General features: G+C 41.9%; 1 protein-coding gene across 2 annotated transcripts in view; it reads right to left on the bottom strand.

The window, feature by feature from the left end:
* Positions 1-16,954, bottom strand: part of PGCKA1 (PDCD10 and GCKIII kinases associated 1) — a 124,860-nt gene extending 107,906 nt beyond the window's left edge. The window contains exon 1 of one of the 2 annotated variants that reach the window (XM_010338179.3): positions 16,482-16,954. The gene's annotated coding sequence lies outside the window, so the exon portion shown is untranslated. Of the gene's footprint in view, positions 1-16,274; positions 16,413-16,481 lie in introns of those variants that run through there. The other variant, XM_074395991.1, reaches the window with a different exon arrangement.
* Between the last annotated feature and the right edge of the window lie 2,295 nt (positions 16,955-19,249).

Here is a 19,249-nt window from a genome sequence, read left to right as displayed (position 1 = left end):
AGCATGTGACTATACTATCAAATACTGTAGGTAATTGTAAACATACCTAAACATAGCAAAAATACAGTAAAAACACACTACTATCATCTTAAGGGACCAACATCATATATAAGGTATACAACCCAAATGTTATTATAAGGCACATGACTGTATATCAAAATCCTAGTTTAATACAGTTTAAAGGAATATCACAGTTATAAGACTTAACTTTTATTTCTCAAATTTTAAGATAAAACATATAAATGCATTACATAGATAGTTATATATTTAAGGCATTGTGAACCCACACAAAATTAAGTATAGGAAAAGAAAACTGGTTTGAAAGACTTTAGAACTGGATCTTATGCAAACGTGTGTGTGTGTGTGTGTGTGTGTGTGTGTGTGTGTGTTTGTATACAGAGCCAACATCAAGCAGATGGTAACATAAAGAATGGAAATGTTTAGGATATGGAAAATGTTCAGTTGAAATAAATTAATAAAACACTAGAAACAAACACACCAAATTTGCAAAATGGGAGGCAGAGAGCAGAATAGTTTCCTAGAGACAGCAGCTCATTTAGGTGATAAACACCAGATGCCAAGTGGAGCTCAGCAGAGACAGAAGTGTCATGATTAGCTTCAGGGGAGGAGAAGAAAAGGATGAGGCTCCAGAGGTCAGAGAGACTAACACAGCCCTTCGGGGGCTGGGGCAACTCCCTAATTGCCCCTGGGGAGCTACAAGGCAAGGGACAAAGTAGCCATCATTTCTCATTTCGGTTAAGGGAGGAGGTTTATATCAGTGACCAGTGATTCATAAGCCTCCCTCTGGTTGAACCCCACAACATGAGAGGTTGACAATGTGAAACGCTGCTCTGGGGCCATCATCAGCCAGGGTTGGCTGTGTCTCTGTGAGATATGAGACAGTCCCTGAGACACACTCTGTGAAAAGGGCCTATGACAGCTGTAGGGTGAGGAAGTTTTGCATACAGTTGTGGGAAATCACTGACATTATCAACAGATTAAAGTATGCCTTAACAGCCAGGCCATTTCCTTCCAGACGTTCAGGATATTGGTATTTCATTGCAAGTGAGAAAGTACCCACTGGCGCACCCTCAATCCAAAGTCCATTTCCCCAGCATAACCAATTAGGCAACTAACTTATTCCCACTGTGTGTGTGAAAGACAGAGAGAGAACATGAGCGAGCTCCTGAGGGCGCTAAGTGCAAGCCACAAATAGGAGTCTTTCTTTTCCCCGAATTTTAGTGTTGCCTCAGATCTGAAATCTAAGAGAAGTCTGTCAACTGTTGTAACGCATGCTTTACAACGCATGAACGTGATACTGGATGCTTGCTCTCTGAGTTCAAGGAAAAATTGACTGGAGGAGAAAGACAAATTTATTTACAAGGCATTCCAAGTAAAGCCAAATTATTCACAGATACAGTGAGTGCTAGAGGAGACTCTGCTGTAGGATAAAGAATTCTAGAAGACAAGTCTGTGCATCCCTGGGTTCTAGTCTTGGCCTTGCTCTTAATTTAGGGTTATGTGACTTTGGCCACACTGTTAGTCTTTCTAGACCTCAGTTTCCTCACGTGTGAATGAGGATGTTGAACTAAATGATCTCTAAAGCCTTTTGGCTCGTTAGAGCCCAGAAGATATTCAGAAGAGGGGCAGTCATTTTAGGACAGAGGATCAGAAGAGTCCACGATGGAAGCAGGGCAGTCTGCTCTTCTGCAAAGTCTGCTTTCCCTGATTACAAAAGCAAATACGAGAGTTGCAAAATATCCAGAGTACAGAAATGTCAAATATACTTTGTAAATGCCCCTGGAATCTTCACTGTTATTTGTTTAAAATTTATTCTTCCAGCTATTTTCTGTTAAGTGCTAATTATAATTACTATTGTTAAAATGAAACACTAAGTGCATTTTTCTTCAACAAATTTTTAAAAACTTAAGACTATATCCTGGATTTTTCTGTCATCTCATTACATATACATCTCATTTTTAAAATCAGTGCAGAATACTGCACTGTAGCTACATACTGTACTTCCTTTTTTTGAGATGGACTCTCAGTCGGTCACTCAGGCTGGAGGGCAATGACATGATCTCGGCTCACTGAAGCCTCTGCCTCTGGGTTCAAGTGATTCTCCTGCCTCAGCCTCCTGAGTAGCTGAGATTACAGGTGCCCACCACCACACCTGGCTACTTTTTGTATTTTTAGTAGAGACAGGGTTTCACCATGTTGGCCAGGCTGGTCTTGAACTCCTGACTTCAGGGGATCCACCTGCCTTGGCTTCCCAGAGTGCTAGGATTACAGGCATGAGTCACCGTGCCTAGCTTACATATTGTATATATTGATGATATATAAATTTTTTAAATCACAAACAATACTGCAAGAAAACCTGTATACTCAAGCCCTAATATCCAATCTTGACACCTTTTCCCTCACTTCCCATTTCCTATCCATTACCAGGTGCTGATGATCTCACTGACTATCCTAGAAACCCAGCCACTTCTCACTATCTCATTGCCTCTACTTGATTTGAGTGGACAGTCAACATCTTCTGCAATAGTCCCTTCACTTAATCCCCTGTCTCCCAGTCTTGCATTCTTACTTCTTATACTGCAGTCAGGGATACAAATCTTACTACTCCTCAGTTAAAAACCTTCAATGGCTTTTCACTATTCTTTTTTTTTTCTATTTTATTTATTTATTTATTTATTTTATTGTACTTTAGGTTCCAGGATACATGTGAAGAACATGCAGGATTGTTGCATAGGTATATACATAGCAATGTGGTTTGCTGCCTCCATCCCCATCCCCTATATCTGGCATTTCTCCCCATGTTATCCCTCCCCAACTCCCTACCCCCCACTGTCCCTCCCCTAGTTCCCCCCAACAGACCCCAGTGTGTGATGCTCCCCTCCCTGTGTCCATATGTTCTCATTGTTCCATACCCACCTATGAGTGAGAACATGTGGTGTTTGATTTTCTGTTCTTGTGTCAGTTTGCTGAGAATGATGGTTTCTAGGTTCATCCATGTCCCTACAAAGGACACAAACTCATCATTTTTTATGGCTGCATAGTATTCCATGGTGTGTATGTGCCACATTTTCCCTGTCCAGTCTATCATCGATGGACATTTGGGTTGGTTCCAGGTCTTTGCTATTGTAAACAGTGCTGCAGTGAACATACGTGTGCATGTATCTTTATAATAGAATGATTTATAATCCTTTGGATATATACCCAGTAATGGGATTGCTGGGTCAAACAGAATTTCTATTTCTGGGTTCTTGAGGAATCGCCACACTGTCTTCCACAATGGTTGAACTAACTTACACTCCCAGCAACAGTGTAAAAGTGTTCCTATTTCTCCACATCCTCTCCAGCATCTGTTGTCTCCAGATTTTTAAATGATCGCCATTCTAACTGGTGTGAGATGATATCTCAATGTGGTTTTGATTTGCATTTCTCTAATGACCAGTGATAATGGGCTTCTCACTATTCTTAAGATGAAGACCACCAACTATAAGGTTGTACTGTCCACAAATTGCTTATGTCAGCATAGACAGTTTGGAATTTATGAGTGTGTTTTTAATCTGTGCTTTAGGATGTAGATTAAATGAGTTGCCCAACAGGAATATAAAATATATTCAGAAATGGTTAGTAAGAACGTCATCAGAAGGTAGATGGCTTGTACAGGTATGCTAGCTTCATTCTTTCCACTCAACATAAAGAACTTAATGAATCTGCAAAATGGATATTAGAAGCAATTTTTCTTGGTGAGATCAGTTTTGTATGAGTGTGACTGGCTAGAAAAGTGTAGTGAGAGACATTCCCACTTGTGCATCAACATGATAGATTACAGCTAGCCAGTGACTTGTACCCCTCCTAATGTTCCTAGTGCTTGTTTCTGAGAAACGGCTCATGCAGTGGCTGGTTCAAAGGATTCTTGCTGCTTAAATTAAGCTCTTAGGTGACCTCAACTCTTCTTCTAGAAGAGTGTCACATTTGTCTCTCATGAACTTTCCATGAAGATACCATTGGAGAAGCCAAAAGAATAGGAGAGACTTCACCCAGCTTACGGGATGTGATATATGATTGTTTTCATTCCTGCTTATTAATCAAACTTAGACTGTGAGGGTGAATTGAACCTGGGACCCAATGTTGAGGCTGTGAGGATGGACCCTTTATCCTCACCCACCTCCAAATACTGGAGGTTTCAACATTCACTCAGGGGGACCAGGTAGATATGAAGGACCAGGTTAGCTGAGGTTGTTTTTCACCATGTGGCCTGCAAGACCTGCAGGACCGAGCTGTGGTCTGCTCCTCCTGGTATTCTTTGTGCTCACAACATTTCTCAGAACACCATCCTCCGGGGCCATATCAGCACACCCTTCACTCTCCCCTCTCTGGGGCTCCCTTTGTCAGGTGAGAGTCCACTCAGTCTGTGGATCCTAGCTGGATATCCCTTCCTCAGGGAAGCTGTCCACACCAGCATGAATATGGCATTGATGCCTGTCTCCCAGCAAGAGTACGTCCAGGTCCATTTGATTCACCTTTGTTTCCCCACCATCTAGCACAGTGCTTGGCCTCCACAGATACTTGTTCAATAACAGAGCATTTAGATTTTATTCTACACATTAATAGAAAAAAAAAAAGGTTTTTGTGGCACTAGGTTCACTAATTGGAATGGGCCCTCCAGTATAAGAACATTTTACAATATTTTTTTTTTTCTCAAAACTTCAGTTCACAAAATGAAGAATGGAGAATATACTAAATATGAAAAGTGAGGCCAAGGCCTTCTCTTTTAAATACTATACATGCCAACTTTGTTATTTTGAAAACTCTTCATGGAATTGAGAATCCACAAAAGGTCATGTTCTTGAGCTCTAATTTCTCCATATTTTATAGCTTTCTTTAGTCTCCCTACTTATAGCATGATCATTTCAGCATGTAAGTAAGTTCTGCTTTCTCTACGAATTCCCATGTTGCTTCCTTTCCTCAAATTAAGTCCTTGGCATCCTCTCTGCCTCACACTAATACAAACATGGAATTGATTATATGTTTTTTACATGTTTGAGGTATTTTAGAAACATTTAAAACTATTCCTGGGCAGATATTTAAATAGACAATTTTATAATGAGAAAATTTCCATCTCTAGTTAGAAATTCAGGGGAAATCCCAAGTATTTAAGCCTGAAAGTTTCCTGCTGTTTCATGTGGCTTTTATCTAAGGTCAAGATGGGGGCAGCTGGGAGAAGCTGTGTGTAGCTTGAGTCCCTCCCTCATTCTTTCCATCCTGTACCTCCCATCCTGCTCTAGTTCAGATTTATTTTACATTTGAGAAAATGGGAAGCCAGAGAGGCTGAGACTCAGATTATTTAAATATTGACTGAGGGTGGACTGTGTTAGGTAGATGCACATTAGAGGAAGTAGTTAGCATCCCAGTTTTAGAGATGAGGAAACTGAAATCCAGGAAGATTAAGTAAAATTCGTGAGGTCCCACAACAAATGGCAGAGCCAAGATTCAAACCTGAGGAGAGTCCAGCCCTCATTACAATCTCTTCTGGGGCATCCAGGCCTGCCTCCAAGTGGCCCACAGCTTCTCCTCCTTTGAGACTCACTCAAGAAGTACGGTGGACCAAATGCTTAGTGATGGAAGAAAATACAATCCCCACACCCAGTTTCTTTCCAAAGGGCTCATGTAAACTGAATAGAGGCTAAGCACCTGCAGTGGTGAGTAGAGATTTAATGGGAACAAATGTGCATATGGTGCTGTCACCTGTGTTCGGGAGGATGAATCTGATGATTTCTGACTTGCAGGCATGGGTGTACTTGTGCCTCGCCTAGTCATACCTGCCATTACGGGACCTGCAATGTGTTCCAGCGTGAATTCCTGTTAGCTTGTCTTGCTTGCTTGTTTAGTTAACACTTAAAGGATGATTACCTGTCAAAGGTTGCCATTTCAGTAATTTTATTCTCTAAAGCTGGTTCTTTTTTTTTTTTTCTTTTTTGGTTACATAAAAGTAACACTCCTTTTGCCCCATTAAATCTTTGAATCCAGGCAAATTCAAAGACAGAGGGTATGAAGAAAACAACTTGCTAGCTGTCTTCACACCAGTGAGCTGTGACTTCTCTATCTGCCTTTGTTTTCAGGCTCACCTCCCCAGTGCCACAACTTAGCCCTGTGCTGCAGCACCAGGAAATACCTGTGTTTTATCTTCAAGCAGAGAAAGTGTGGCATCAGCATTCAACAGTAGGACCTGAACTCTTTTCACAGCAGGGGGATCAGGTTTGGTGAGGCCTCTGCTTGGGCTGCAGTGCATCTCTGCAGTTTTTACTATGTCCACCCCTAAAACTCTTGGCTTCCTTTGCCAAAGCCAAATCCTGACAAGCATCATAAAACTTGTCCCGTCAAGTTTAAAAGAGAATGTAGATAAATTGTAGACCCAATCTTGATGGTCCAGCCAATTAACTCTGTTTTATGATTCTCTTTGGAAATGACTGTAGCATTAAATGCATTTGTCACATGCCACGTAGCCAGCAAACCCAGGATTTAAACCCAGGTAATGGCAGCTTTAAAATGTGAGATCTTTCAGCTTCCCCACACTGCTCACTAGTGGCTGGGAGATACTGCCACAGGGAAAGGAACTGCTTTGAAGTAGTTTAGTGAAAAAGCACAGGTCAGGAGGGTTAGAGACATGGGACCCAGCCCTATGACTACCTCCAACTTATGGGGTATTTTTGAAGAGGTCCCTTTCTCTCTCTAGTCCTTGATTTTCTTATCCATACAATGAGGGGTCTGGACCACTAAAGGCCCCTTCCAGGACATGATTCTGTCATCTACGGACATTTTTAAAGCCTCAGCTTAGTTGCTTAAGAAACAGGCTTAAAAATTAAATGGAAAAAATTTCAAAATCTTTTCATTATTCAAAGAATCAAAGGAAAGAACTGCAAAATTGTTCAGATCATTTGAAATTTGAAGTGTGGTATGTTGCCATTGGGATCAACACATGGATTCAATGAAATAAGAAAATCAGGTAGGGAGGAAATCAGTTTTTAATGAGGCATTTTCAATTTTCCATGAAATAATTACTTCAAAGCCACCAATATAAACTTTGAAGCATCTTTCTGAGTTTGGCACAGTGTATATGAAAAAAGTTAAAACAAAGTTAACCAAAGACTGATCAGTTTGATAATCTCCTCCAAAGACCATATGAAAAACCTGTGAAGTGCTTTAGTTGGACAGATACAGGATTGTTCTTAGAGCCAGCAGACCTGGGTTCAAATTTTGGTTGAGTCACATCTTCAAGTCTGTGTCCTTAATTGCAAAATCATCATTGAAATCTTACCTATATAGACGTCACAGGGTAGTTGGGAAGGCCTAATAAACAGAACCACATGAAGAACTATTTCATTACAAATAATTGCCTGCCAAAATAATGTCCCCACTATTTACATGGGTGTACAGATTTGGAATTTTAGCATTTGAATTACCTCTTAGCAAAAGTTGAAAAACTGCTATAATTAAAATGAACAGGGGAAGCTGCCTTCAAACAAACAAATAAGCAACGAAACTACAATCACCAAAAAGTATCCTTTTTCAGTAGCAAATAATTGCAAAAATAACATCCAAACCTGAAGGTTGGGAGGCAGAGTTCAGAACTTGACAGTCCAGAATCATCTTCACATTCGCTCTTTTTTCCCTTAGAAAATCTGGCATTGAGTTCCACGGAAGGTGCTTTGAAATGCCTCCCAGATTGCATCCTTCTTTTCTATTTCCTCCACTGTCACCTGGGTCTGAGCTCTCTTTGAAGCACAGCTAAATGACAGCAAAGCCTCACAACCAGGGTCACTGCTGCCAAGCCAGCCTCAGTACTGCCTGACTGACCTTTCTAAAAAGCAGACTTCATTAGGATCCACAGCGATTCCATCAGTCTCACATGACTTCCTTCTATTGCCAAAAATGCACCCCTATTCTAGTCCATCAATCCCTCCACTTGCTCTCACACCTGTGGCATTGATTCCAGCCTCAGGGCCCAAGCTTTTGCTGTTCTCCCGGCCTAGAAAGTTTCTCCACCCTCATATGAAGGACCTCTTAAAGGAGAACTGCAAATCACTGCTTAAGGAAATAAGAGAGGACACAAACAAATAGAAAAAAATTCCATCCTCATAGATAGAATCAATATCATGAAAATAGCCATACTGCCAAAAGTAATTTATAGATTCAATGCTATTCCCATCAAACTACCATTGACATTCTTCACAAAATTAGAAAAAAACTAAAATTTATATGAAACCAAAAAAGGCCCATATAGCCAAGACAATCCTAAGCATAAAGAACAAAGTTGGACACATCATGCTACCTGACTTCAAACTACACTACAAGGCTACAGTAACCAAAACAGTATGGTACTGATACCAAAACAGATATAGAGACCTCAGAAATAAGACCACATATCTGCAATCATCTGATCTTCAACAAACCTGACAAAAACAAGCAATGGGAAGGGGATTACCTATTTAATAAATGGTGCTGAGAAAGCTGGCTAGCCATATGCAGAAAACTGAAACTGGACCCCTTCCTCACACCTTATACATAAATTAACTCAAGATGGATTAAAGACTTAAATGTAAAACCCAAAACCATAGAAACCCCAGAAGAGAATCTAGGGAATACCATTCAGGACATAGGCATGGGAAAAGATTTTATGGTGAAATCATCAAAAACAATTGCAAAAAAAGGCAAAATAGACAAATGGGATCTAATTAAACTAAAGAGCTTCTGTACATCAAAAGAAACTATCATCAGAGCAAAGAAGCAACCTACAGAATGGAAGAAAATTTTTGGAATCTACCCACCTGACAAAGGTCTAATATCTAGAATTCATAAGGAACTTAAATATACAAGAAAAAAACAACTCCATCAAAAAGTTGGCAAAGGACAAGAACTTCTCAAAAGAAAAGATTTATGTGACCAACAAACATATGAAAAAAAATCTCATCATCACTGAGCATTAGAGAAATGCAAATCAAAACCACAAAAAGATACCATCTTACACCAGTCAGAATGGCAATTATTGAAAAGTCAAGAAACAATAGATGCTGGTGAGGCTGTAGAGAAACAGAAACACATTTACACTGTTCATAGGAATATAAACTAGTTCAACCATTGTGGAAGACAGTGTGATGATTCCTCAAGGATCTAGAACCACAAATACCATTCAACCCAGCAATTTCATTATTGGGTATATACCCAAAGGAATATAAATTATTCTATTACAAAGATACATGCATGTGTATGTTTATTGCAGCACTATTCACAATAGCAAAGACATGAAATCAACCCAAATGCCCATCAATGACAGAATGGATAAAGAAAATGTGGTATATAATATACCACAGAATACTATACAGCCATATAAAAGGAGTGTGACCATGTCCTCTGTAGGGACATGGATAAAGCTGGAAGTCATCATCCTCAGCAAACTAACACAGGAGCAGAAAACCAAATACCACATGTTCTCACTCTTAAGTGGGAGCTGAACAATGGGAACACATGGTCACAGGGAAAAAGGAACAACACACACCAGGGCGTGTAGAAAGGGTAGGAGGAGGGAGAGCATCAGGATAAACAGCTAATGCATGCAGAGCTTAATACCTAGGTGATGGGTTGACAGGTGCAGCAAACCACTATGGCACACATTTACCCACCTAAAAAAGCGGCACATTCTGCCCATGTATCCTGAAACTTAAAATTAAATTAAAAAAAAAAAAATGGAAAAAAAAAAGAAAGCAAGCTCTTCCACCATCCTTCACCTATCTCATGCAAGTCATTTCCCCAAACTCCCTTTAGTGCAGAGCTCAGCCTTTACGGTGCTTATGAAATCATCTGGGAGATCCTGTTAAAATACAAGTTCTGATTCAGTAGCCTGGAGGTGAAGTCACAACACTGCATTTCCAACAAGCTCCCAGGTGGTTATGATGCTGCTGGTCCATGGACCCCACTTTGAGTAGCAAAGCTTACTGGCTTGGTGGAAAAAAATAGAAGGGTAGTAGTTTTTTGAGACACATGGACATAGGTTTAAATGTCATCTTGATTAGGTTTTATCTGTGTGACTTAGGGCAAAAAACTTCCCTTGTATGGGAATATTACTTATTTTATATAAATGATGTGAGAATCTTTTGAGATATTAACAGATACTATTTTCAAATAGGGCTTTCTCCAGTCTCTCCAAACTCATCACTTCATCCTCTATTAGGCTTCTCTGATTATCCAATCTTATTTCTCTTTACTTGGAATCTTATTGCTTAACTAACATGTGTACACATGCAATCATATATAAATGAGACCATATGTTCCTTGAGGGCATAATCATGTTTGATATTATTTCTCTTAGCATATAAATCCAGAAGAAGTTTTACTAAAGTTAGTTTTTTTTTCCATGCAAAACTCTGAGCTCTACGATACTTAGTAATACCATCACCCTTCACTGCAGCAAAACGCAGAGAGGCAGGGCTCCATCATGGTTCTGGGCAAAGCCTTTGGAGTTAGACACACCCAAGTCCCAGTGTTGGATTTATCATTCACCATCTGTCGTGCCTAATCCAGACTAGCATAGCTCGTTCTCAGTTTCTTCACTCGTAAAACAGGACTTCTGCCTTAATCGTTGGTGCTATTGTGAGAATTAAGTTAGACAAGTTATGTAAGGTGCAAGGTGTATATGATAAATTGTGAAAAAGGCCGTGATTCTCCATCCCTCTCTGAATTCATGCCATTTTCTAATGTAACTCTGCAGCCCCTCCCAATAGAAAGTCGGGTCTATCTCTCCACCCCTTGAATCTGAGCTGGCTTCTTGAGCTGCTTTTGAAATAGACCGGAGTAGAAGTAAGTTGGGTCACTTGAACCTAGGCCTTGCTTCCATTCTCTCTTGCAACCAAGTTGAGCCAACATGTGATGAACCCAGGCTAGCCTGCTAAATCATGAAAGACAGGAGGCTCAGCTGCTCCCCACATGACATGGCTGATGGTCCACCAATACTGAGAAGCAGAGCTGCCTTAGTGACCACAGACGCATGAAGGAGCCTGGAAAAGACAGTAATTTGCCCAGCCAAGCCCACCCAAACTGCTTATCTACAGAAGCCCAAGCTCAATAAACGGTGGTTATTTTAAGCCATTATGTTTGTGGTGATTTGTTATGCAGCAATAGAAAACTGATACTGAATCTATAAGTAATTTCTCAATAAGCAGTGGCTACATTTTGGAAAATATTATTATTATTATTATTATTATTTTGAGACGGAGTTTCGCTGTTGTTACCCAGGCTGGAGTGCAATGGCACGATCTCGGCTCACTGCAACCTCCGCCTCCTGGGTTCAAGCAATTCTCCTGCCTCAGCCTCCCAAGTAGCTGGGACTACAGGTGTGCACAACCATGCCCAGCCAATTTTTTTTTTTTTTTGTATTTTTAGTAGAGACAAGGTTTCACCTTGTTGACCAGGATGGTCTCGATCTCTTGACCTTGTGATCCACCCACCTCGGCCTCCCAAAATGCTGGGATTATAGGCGTGAGCCACCACGCCTTGCCCCGGAAAATATTATACTTAACAGAGAATGAGATTTTCATAGTACTAACATTTGTGCTTTTTAGTCAGAAGTGGGAAGATGACTAAACCAGGAATTGGGACTCCGAGATTCTGGTTCCAGCAGCTTTTCCAATGGGCAGCTATATGACTTTGGACAAATCATTTAACCTCTTTGAGACTGTTTCATCATCTGTAAATTAAAGTGGTTAGATCAAGTAACTTTTAAAGTGATTTTCTGGCTCTAAAAAAGATCAAGAGTCCTTTTTACCAAATGGCAGTACTTATTCCTTTCTAACACAGTTTTGAACATGATTTAACGTTTTTCTTGTAGACTTAGGGTTTAATCACAGACCACCTTTACTGTATTGTCTTTGCTGCCTAGCAGTTGGCTGTAACCACATTTTATACTTATCCTAAGAGCTGTACCTTGAAACTATAAAGTGGATCTCCTTGCTATGGACCAGGAACCCAGGTATCCAAGCTCATCAGGAATCAGAAATGAAATGCCAAATAAGTTCTAGTAAGAATCTTAATTATGTTGCTCTTACCAACAATATGAAGGTAAAACTGGACTTCTTTTATGCAATTCCAGGTTACAATAAATATTCCGGAGGCCTAAGGTTGTTGGCAATCTGGCCAAATAAAAGGGACACTATTTTACAGCTATACAGAATCAAATCTTTGTATTTATTTATTAATAACCAAGATATATATGATACTCAGTTATCAAACGAGGGAAAAGAATTAACACCAAAATCAAATTTTAAAACTCCTGTGTGTAGACATCTACTCTGCAACTAGTGATGAAGCAAATTAATAAATTTAGAATATATTCAAGTACACATTGTATTAAAAAGCTATGCATGTGGCAATGAGTCAATAACCAAGATGACTTCTGTTGTCACACAGGCATTATGTATAGCCTCTCTCATGTCACGAATACTCTTGCAAATATAATACAATCCTCTCTGTGATATATAGTAGGCCACGTTGTGGTCAACTGAAAACAATAAAAAAGAAAGGCTACTCTACTGTCCAGTTCCACTAGTGTTAAACAGTCAAATGTCAGGGTGTTTTAACTTCCAGAAGGAGTTAAGCTAAATCATAGAATGCGTATATGATGGCAACAGTTTACCTTAGCTTTGACTTCAGATCTATATAGTTAAGTCGGTAGAAAGAAGCACTAGGTTGTTGAAAATGTGAAATGTAATTGGCCAGCTATTTACTAGAAACTTTTTTTTCTGTGATTAAAAACCATGAGAAGCCCTAGAGAACTAGAATCCACATGAAGAACATTGAACTGAAATGTGGCTTACATTTATCTAACTGGAGAAAATCTATTTTGAAATGACATGTAAATTGACGTCAGAGATTTCAAGTCACCTAACGGGTTCTTACAGTTAAAATCTTAAATACCGATGCTTCCTTAAATATCTTTTGAATCAACTCACTTCTTTCTCTCTTCTAACGTGGATTTTTGCTGCAGCTGCCTTTGGTCTCGCTTGTCCCTTTTCTGTTTCATTCTCACGGCAGCCTGCATGAACTTGCTAAAATAGACATCTGCTCCGCTTAATGTCCTTCAACTGTTTCTCCCAAGATCTTCAGAGATTAGGATCTCGGAAGACAAGATCTCCCAAGATCTTCAGAGATTAGGATCTCTGAAGACAAGGACTGTGTCCTCAGAACCTCATTGGCTGTCTGGTGTCTCTGGATCTACACACATGATGTCTCTAAGGCCAGGTCAGGGTTTCATTTACTTTTGGAGAGCCACCTGCACACTGAACAAAACTGGATTCGCCACTTGTGATGAAGTCTGGATACAAGATGCCTTTTGTCATTTGTTCATATTCATAGTAGCTCAGGGACATCTTTCTACAATGCCTGACAGCACTGAGCCAGCATTTTGAGTCTTAATGTTCTGCTTCAGGATACATATTCATTGGTTTGGTGTTTTAAGTATGCTTTAGGAAAAGATTATTTGATAATCTATAGTCCTGAAGATTTTAACTAGCCTCTGCGGGACTATGATATTCTCAGGCAAAAACAGCGCAAGTAGATGAACGATTTCATTTTCAGTTTATTCTCTCTCTCTCTCTCTTTTTTGAGATGGAGTCTTGCTCCATCACCAGGTGGGAATGTGGTGGTGGAAGCTCGGCTCACTGCAACCATCGCTTCTCAGGTTCAAGCCATTCTCCTGCCTCAGCCTCCCAAGTACAGTAGCTGGGACTACAGGCGCGTGCCACCACGCCCAGCTAATTTTTGTATTTTTAGTAGAAATGGGGTTTCACCATGTTGGCCAGGATGGTCTCGATCTCCTGATCCTGGGATCTGCCCACCTAGGCCTACCAAAGTGCTGGGATTACAGGCATTCACCACTGCACCTGGCCTACAGTTTATTCTCTTAAACAGCAGAGTAAAGAATGAGCCATCCTGTGTCTCTACAACTAGAGACACAGGATGGCTCATTGGTTCAGAGCAGGCACTCTAGAAAGGCCACAAAAGACTTACATATCTGACCTGCACATAGGTGAAGACTCCGTCTGCTTCTCCTAGGATGACCCCTTTGACTTTTCCCAACTCTTCTTTTCTACACACCTAGAAAGTCTCTCTGTAAGCATGTAATCTGTCTAATGACCAAAAAGAACAACCAGAAAGAAAATCTGTCTAATGACCAAGAAAAAAAAGCAGGACATAGGTAATTAGTTACTATTTAACCAAGACTCTAAAAGATCCCAAGATTCAGGGTTATCAGAAAAATTGTGTAACTAGAGGAATGTGAAACACAGTCTAGGGAGAGGAAACCCAGCTACCTGGAGGCAGCTATTCAATTATTTGGAAACTGAAGTGTATTCCAAGAAACACAGTGAATGGGCTTCCGGGCACCAAGAGCAGGCTGTTCTAGGAGGAGAGGGGCCAGTCCTACCTTTGCCCTGCCCTATCTGTGCCCTGCCCATAGGCTGCAACTGGATTCTGGCTGGAGCTTAACCAGGTTGTGTGTCCAGGCTCAGAGAGGGTCTGGGTGGGAAGTCAAGGGAGTCATTCCACGTTTAGGATAATAGAACATGTTGCTTTGCAAGTTTTTGTCTTCAATCACAGATATGCAAAAAGCTCTTTGAAGCACAGCAAAGATTTCTACCCTCTTTAGAGAATTGGCCCTATTTCTCTTTAGGTATCATTATATATCTAAATCCCTGGAGCCATTGAGGACCAGGATCACACGTGCTGAATAAATGATGGAGCAGGATCAGAGGATGGACACAGAGTGGGCTGAGAAGAGAAGTAAGCACACTTTCTCTTGCTGTCTCAGCATCTGTTCCTCAGTGACTGAGGCACTCTTCACACTTTAAGGAAATACAAATAATTCTGGAACTTAACTTTACCTTTAAGCTTCAAATTGTTTCAGTTATGTATCTTGTTTCAATTATCTGCCTCCTGACAGTGTTTCCCAGCTGCGACCAGTAAGGTGGTCTCTGGCCTTTAACGTATGTCTTATCCTTCTTCAAATAGTATTAACTGAAGGATTAAATGGGGTGGGGAGGGGTAGGCAACAAATACAGACTCTATTAATGTTTAAAAGCAGTAACCCTTTTCCATTTCTTTCTCATTCAACTCTCAAAGGCTTCTTATCTTTTCTCCAGGTATTAGTCCTCACAAGAGATTGCTTGATTGCAACCACCAAGGACACCCACAAACCTGGGCTAGATGGATCATCAGTAATATTTCCCATGAATAGTGACAGTAAGAAAATAAACCTCTATTCTTCAATGATTTGAACCACCTCTGGCACACAGAATTCCTCTAAATTCACAGGGCAAATATCTATCATGGGGCAGATATCTCTGCCACCATGGGAAAGTAACATAAAATGTACTAAGTCATCAGAGGGAGGTTTTTTTTTTTTTTTTTTTAAGGTCAATTGCCGTGCTGGGGTAAAAAGCATTGATTTTTGCCTTTTATCACTGGAAAATTATTCAGCGGTGCTTTGTGAAAATCTCGCCTCATCAGGCTGCCAACGTCAATGCAACCCAAGTAATCAACCTGGGAGATGCTTGCCTAATTATTAAATATTTAGCAAACAGTTTGTGACTATTTAACTGTTTGCACCTGGCACCCTCTTTTTCACTACGTGCGGCCTCCTGGCACCATGACCTCTTCCCCCACCCCCACCCACTGCCCAGGCCGCCAGCACCCCTGGGGGGGCAAATCCTGAGATCCAAGGACATTGCAAAGAAACAGCAGAGGTCACATTCCATTTCCTTTTTATTTAAAAAAAAAAAAAAGCTTAAATATGGGGGAGGGAGAGCTAAGGGAAAATCTCTTGCAGTTTTTCAAGTTCGCATGCACTGTTGAAAGTTCATTAATTAGGGATTTAAAAGCAAAAATGTTTCACACAACCAATTAGACGCCAAGCTTTGCAAACGCCTTGGTGTTTAGTTTTGGGAATCTGTAAAAGTCCGCCTCCTCCTACCCAAGTTTTGCCCCTTTTACAGCCCCTTTGTTGAGTTACGAGACTCTTCCCGAAGTCATCAAACTCCGAACTGCGTCTCTCTATTCTCTAATTTTTTTTTTTTTTTTTTCAGGGCAAAAGCAAATCAAGAAATTAAAATTAAAAGTAGGCACCACGGAGAGAAGCGGGGGAAAGCGCGCCCTAAAGCCAAGTTCCTCAGGACTCGAACCCTCCTCGCGCGCGCGGGACGGGGGACGGTCCCTACCTGGGGCCGGACGGCTGCGGCGGCGGCGGCGGGGTCGCGGCACCCATGGCTTCGCCGGCCTCAGGCGGCCGCGCCGGGAAACGCAAGCAGCTCCGCGCTGCCCGGAGCCCGCCGAGCTCGCAGCGGCCGCCCCGGCGCGGCCATTGGGCCCGCGTGTCACGTGGCCCGGGCCGCGGGCGAGCCTCCCCGACACGCGTAACCCTTTACCTGCGCGCCTGGAGGACGCGGCGGGGTCAGGGCTCGAACCCCTGGAGTCCGACGTTCGACGTCTCCGGGGCCGGGGCTGTCCCGGGCGCGCGGAAGCAGAAAAATCCAAGCGCTTGTTGACCTCGGAGCGCGAACGACCGTGCCAGCCCACCGCCATCCCGGGACACTCCGCGGTGCCTGCTTCAGTGCTGAGCTGGAGAGAAGGGAGCGTCCTCGGATCCGGGACTGGCCGAGGGGATAGACAAATGCACCCTCTGGCAAATAGATGTGTACTCCCCAACCCTGCGAACACGCGTTTTTCGGTTCCCTCCTCATTTCTGGCGCTCGCCGCCTAGAGCAGCTGTGAGCCTCCTCGCCAGCCCTGCCGGAGGTCCATGGACCAAGAAACAGCCGGGGCGCCACCACCACGATAGCAGCCAGGGGAGTGGTACACGCTCGCCTGCACCCTAAGGGCCGCAGTGGGAGTTCAGTGAACTCATGGTTCCCGGTCCCCTCCTCACCCACTCCCCCACCCTCCCTTTCTTTTCCTGAGGTCTTAGGACCTTGATCACAACACCGCATCCAATCTCCTGAGCTCCACATTCGTAGCTGTTACAATCCATATTCCTAAGAGGATGGAGCACGGGTTGCTTTACCCTAGAACTCTGCTTAAGGACTGGACATTGTTTTCACCTGTGCTCCAAAGCAAAGGCTGGGCTTGCCAAAACACAAAAAAATAAATAAAAAATGTGTTAAGCAACTGCGCCACCTAGCTTACCCTCTTCTCTCATCCAGCGAGAGAATAAAACAGGATACTGGAGAGACAGCTGGACAGAGTATTTATTATCTAAGGATGAACATTGTGTCCTTGGGTTTTCAGTGTATCTACTTTAACGATTCCAGCCGCATTCACGTGACATTTGCCAGGCTTTTGAAAATTTGAAGACTCCATTTTTTGAATCCTTCTAATTTTGCAGCGCTGGGATCGCACGCTGTAAAGTGGTAGATTGCTGCCGGAAGTTGTATGTGGTTTTACATCCTTTGTCCCAATGAACGGCATTCATGTCCAATAAAGCCGACACTTAATTGGTGTCTACAGGATATTGAAACATTTATCAGGTTGGTTATCTGTCCAAAAAGGCGTTGGTATTTGTCTTGGGTATTTATTTATTATTTGAGACAGGGTCTGACTATTGCGCAGGCTGGAGGGCAGCGGTGCCATCTCGGCTTACTGCAACCTCCTCCCCTGGAGATCAAGGGGTCCTTCCACCTCAGCCTCTGGAATGCCTGGGACTACAGGCACATACCCACCAGCCCATCATGCTCAGTTAATTTTTTTTTTTTTTTTTTTTTTTTTTTTTGTGGAGACTAGGATGGGAGTGGGATCTCCCTAATTTGCCCAGGCTGGTCTTAAACTCCTGAGCTCAAGCGATCCGCCCTCCTCAGCCTCCCAAAATGTGACTGCAAGCTGAACCACCGTGCCCAGCCTGTCTTGGGTTTTAAAGTTTACCGTTCCTAGACTAATAGCATTGGCATAATCTGAGAGAATGTAGTAAAAATTCAAATTCTTAGGCCCCACCCCAGACGTATTGATTCAGAAATAGTTGGGGAGAGAGGGTGAAGAAATCTGTTTTAGCAAGTGGTACCCGCTCCAGTGTGAGAACCACTGCTCTGAATATACACAAGTAGCTGGAGAAGTTCCCCTCCTTTATTAAATAGTGAGGGTTGGCATTCTATAAAATCAGAGGTGCTGCTTTTATTTGTATCCCTAAATTACCAGTATTATGTAATTTGTCATGTCGATACCCTGAAACTGACCCCTCCGTGTGTCCATACAAAGTGTAATCTGTACTTCCCGCAGCTCCCTTGGAATGCCAAATTGAGATCTGAGGGGGCTCTTGCAAAGCATATGGAAACAAAACCTATGGTTTCTTGATGCATGGCAGGATGAAAACACCATGATTAATTTCATTTTTTTTAGGTGTGCTCATGTTTTTATTGGTACGTAGATTGTTCCCGGCCAATGAGTTATGAAAGATAGAAAAGCTAATTTATTTGAGTGGATTTATCAACATGGTTCCAAATTTGTCAAATAGTTGTAAAAAAGAAACAACATTAAAAAAATTATGGTATCAGTTTATGTTATAACCAAAAACCTCCCCACACCATATTAGGCATTGTAGTAAGGGCACCTGAGAAAGAAATAACTGAGTGGGTTCTTTTTATCTCAGATTTCTCCATGCGAAAGGCTGCATATTTCTAATGGGCTAGATAGATATCTTACCTGTAAACTCTCTAGGTGCAAGTTTGTTTTATGATTTTCCTCATTTTCATCCCTGTTTGCTTTACATTTGTAATTCTATCTACTCAATTTCAATTGGAACTGGAATTATTTGAGTTTTCTCTCCCCTTCATCAACTACCTCTATCCATTAAGCCCTGCAATTAATCTTGAGTTGCCCCTACTCTAAGGAGTCTCACTGTCCCTCTTCTAAGATCAGGTTCTAACAGTTTCTTAGATCGTTGACATGTCTTTACCGGTCTCCCAGCTTCTGGTCTCTTCCATCTGAAAACTATCTGACAAAGAAACTGCCCTTCCTCCACACTTTTTTCCCAGCTTCCTGTTGAGACCAGCCCAATTTTCCAACAAGCCAAATGCCAATAGCGCTGAAGCTTGGGAAGCTTACACCTGCTGCCTGTTGACCAATTCCTCTTCCTCAACCCTCCCTAATTTCTGTTTTCCTGTAGGAGCTTACAGTGAGATGCTAGACACCTGCTGCCCATTAATCA

The sequence above is a fragment of the Saimiri boliviensis genome, chromosome 3 (genome assembly GCF_048565385.1).
Source record: "Saimiri boliviensis isolate mSaiBol1 chromosome 3, mSaiBol1.pri, whole genome shotgun sequence".
In the NCBI taxonomy this organism is placed as follows: domain Eukaryota; kingdom Metazoa; phylum Chordata; class Mammalia; order Primates; family Cebidae; genus Saimiri; species Saimiri boliviensis.
Note: the sequence above shows the minus strand (reverse complement) of the source record. Positions and strands in the feature narration are given on the sequence as shown.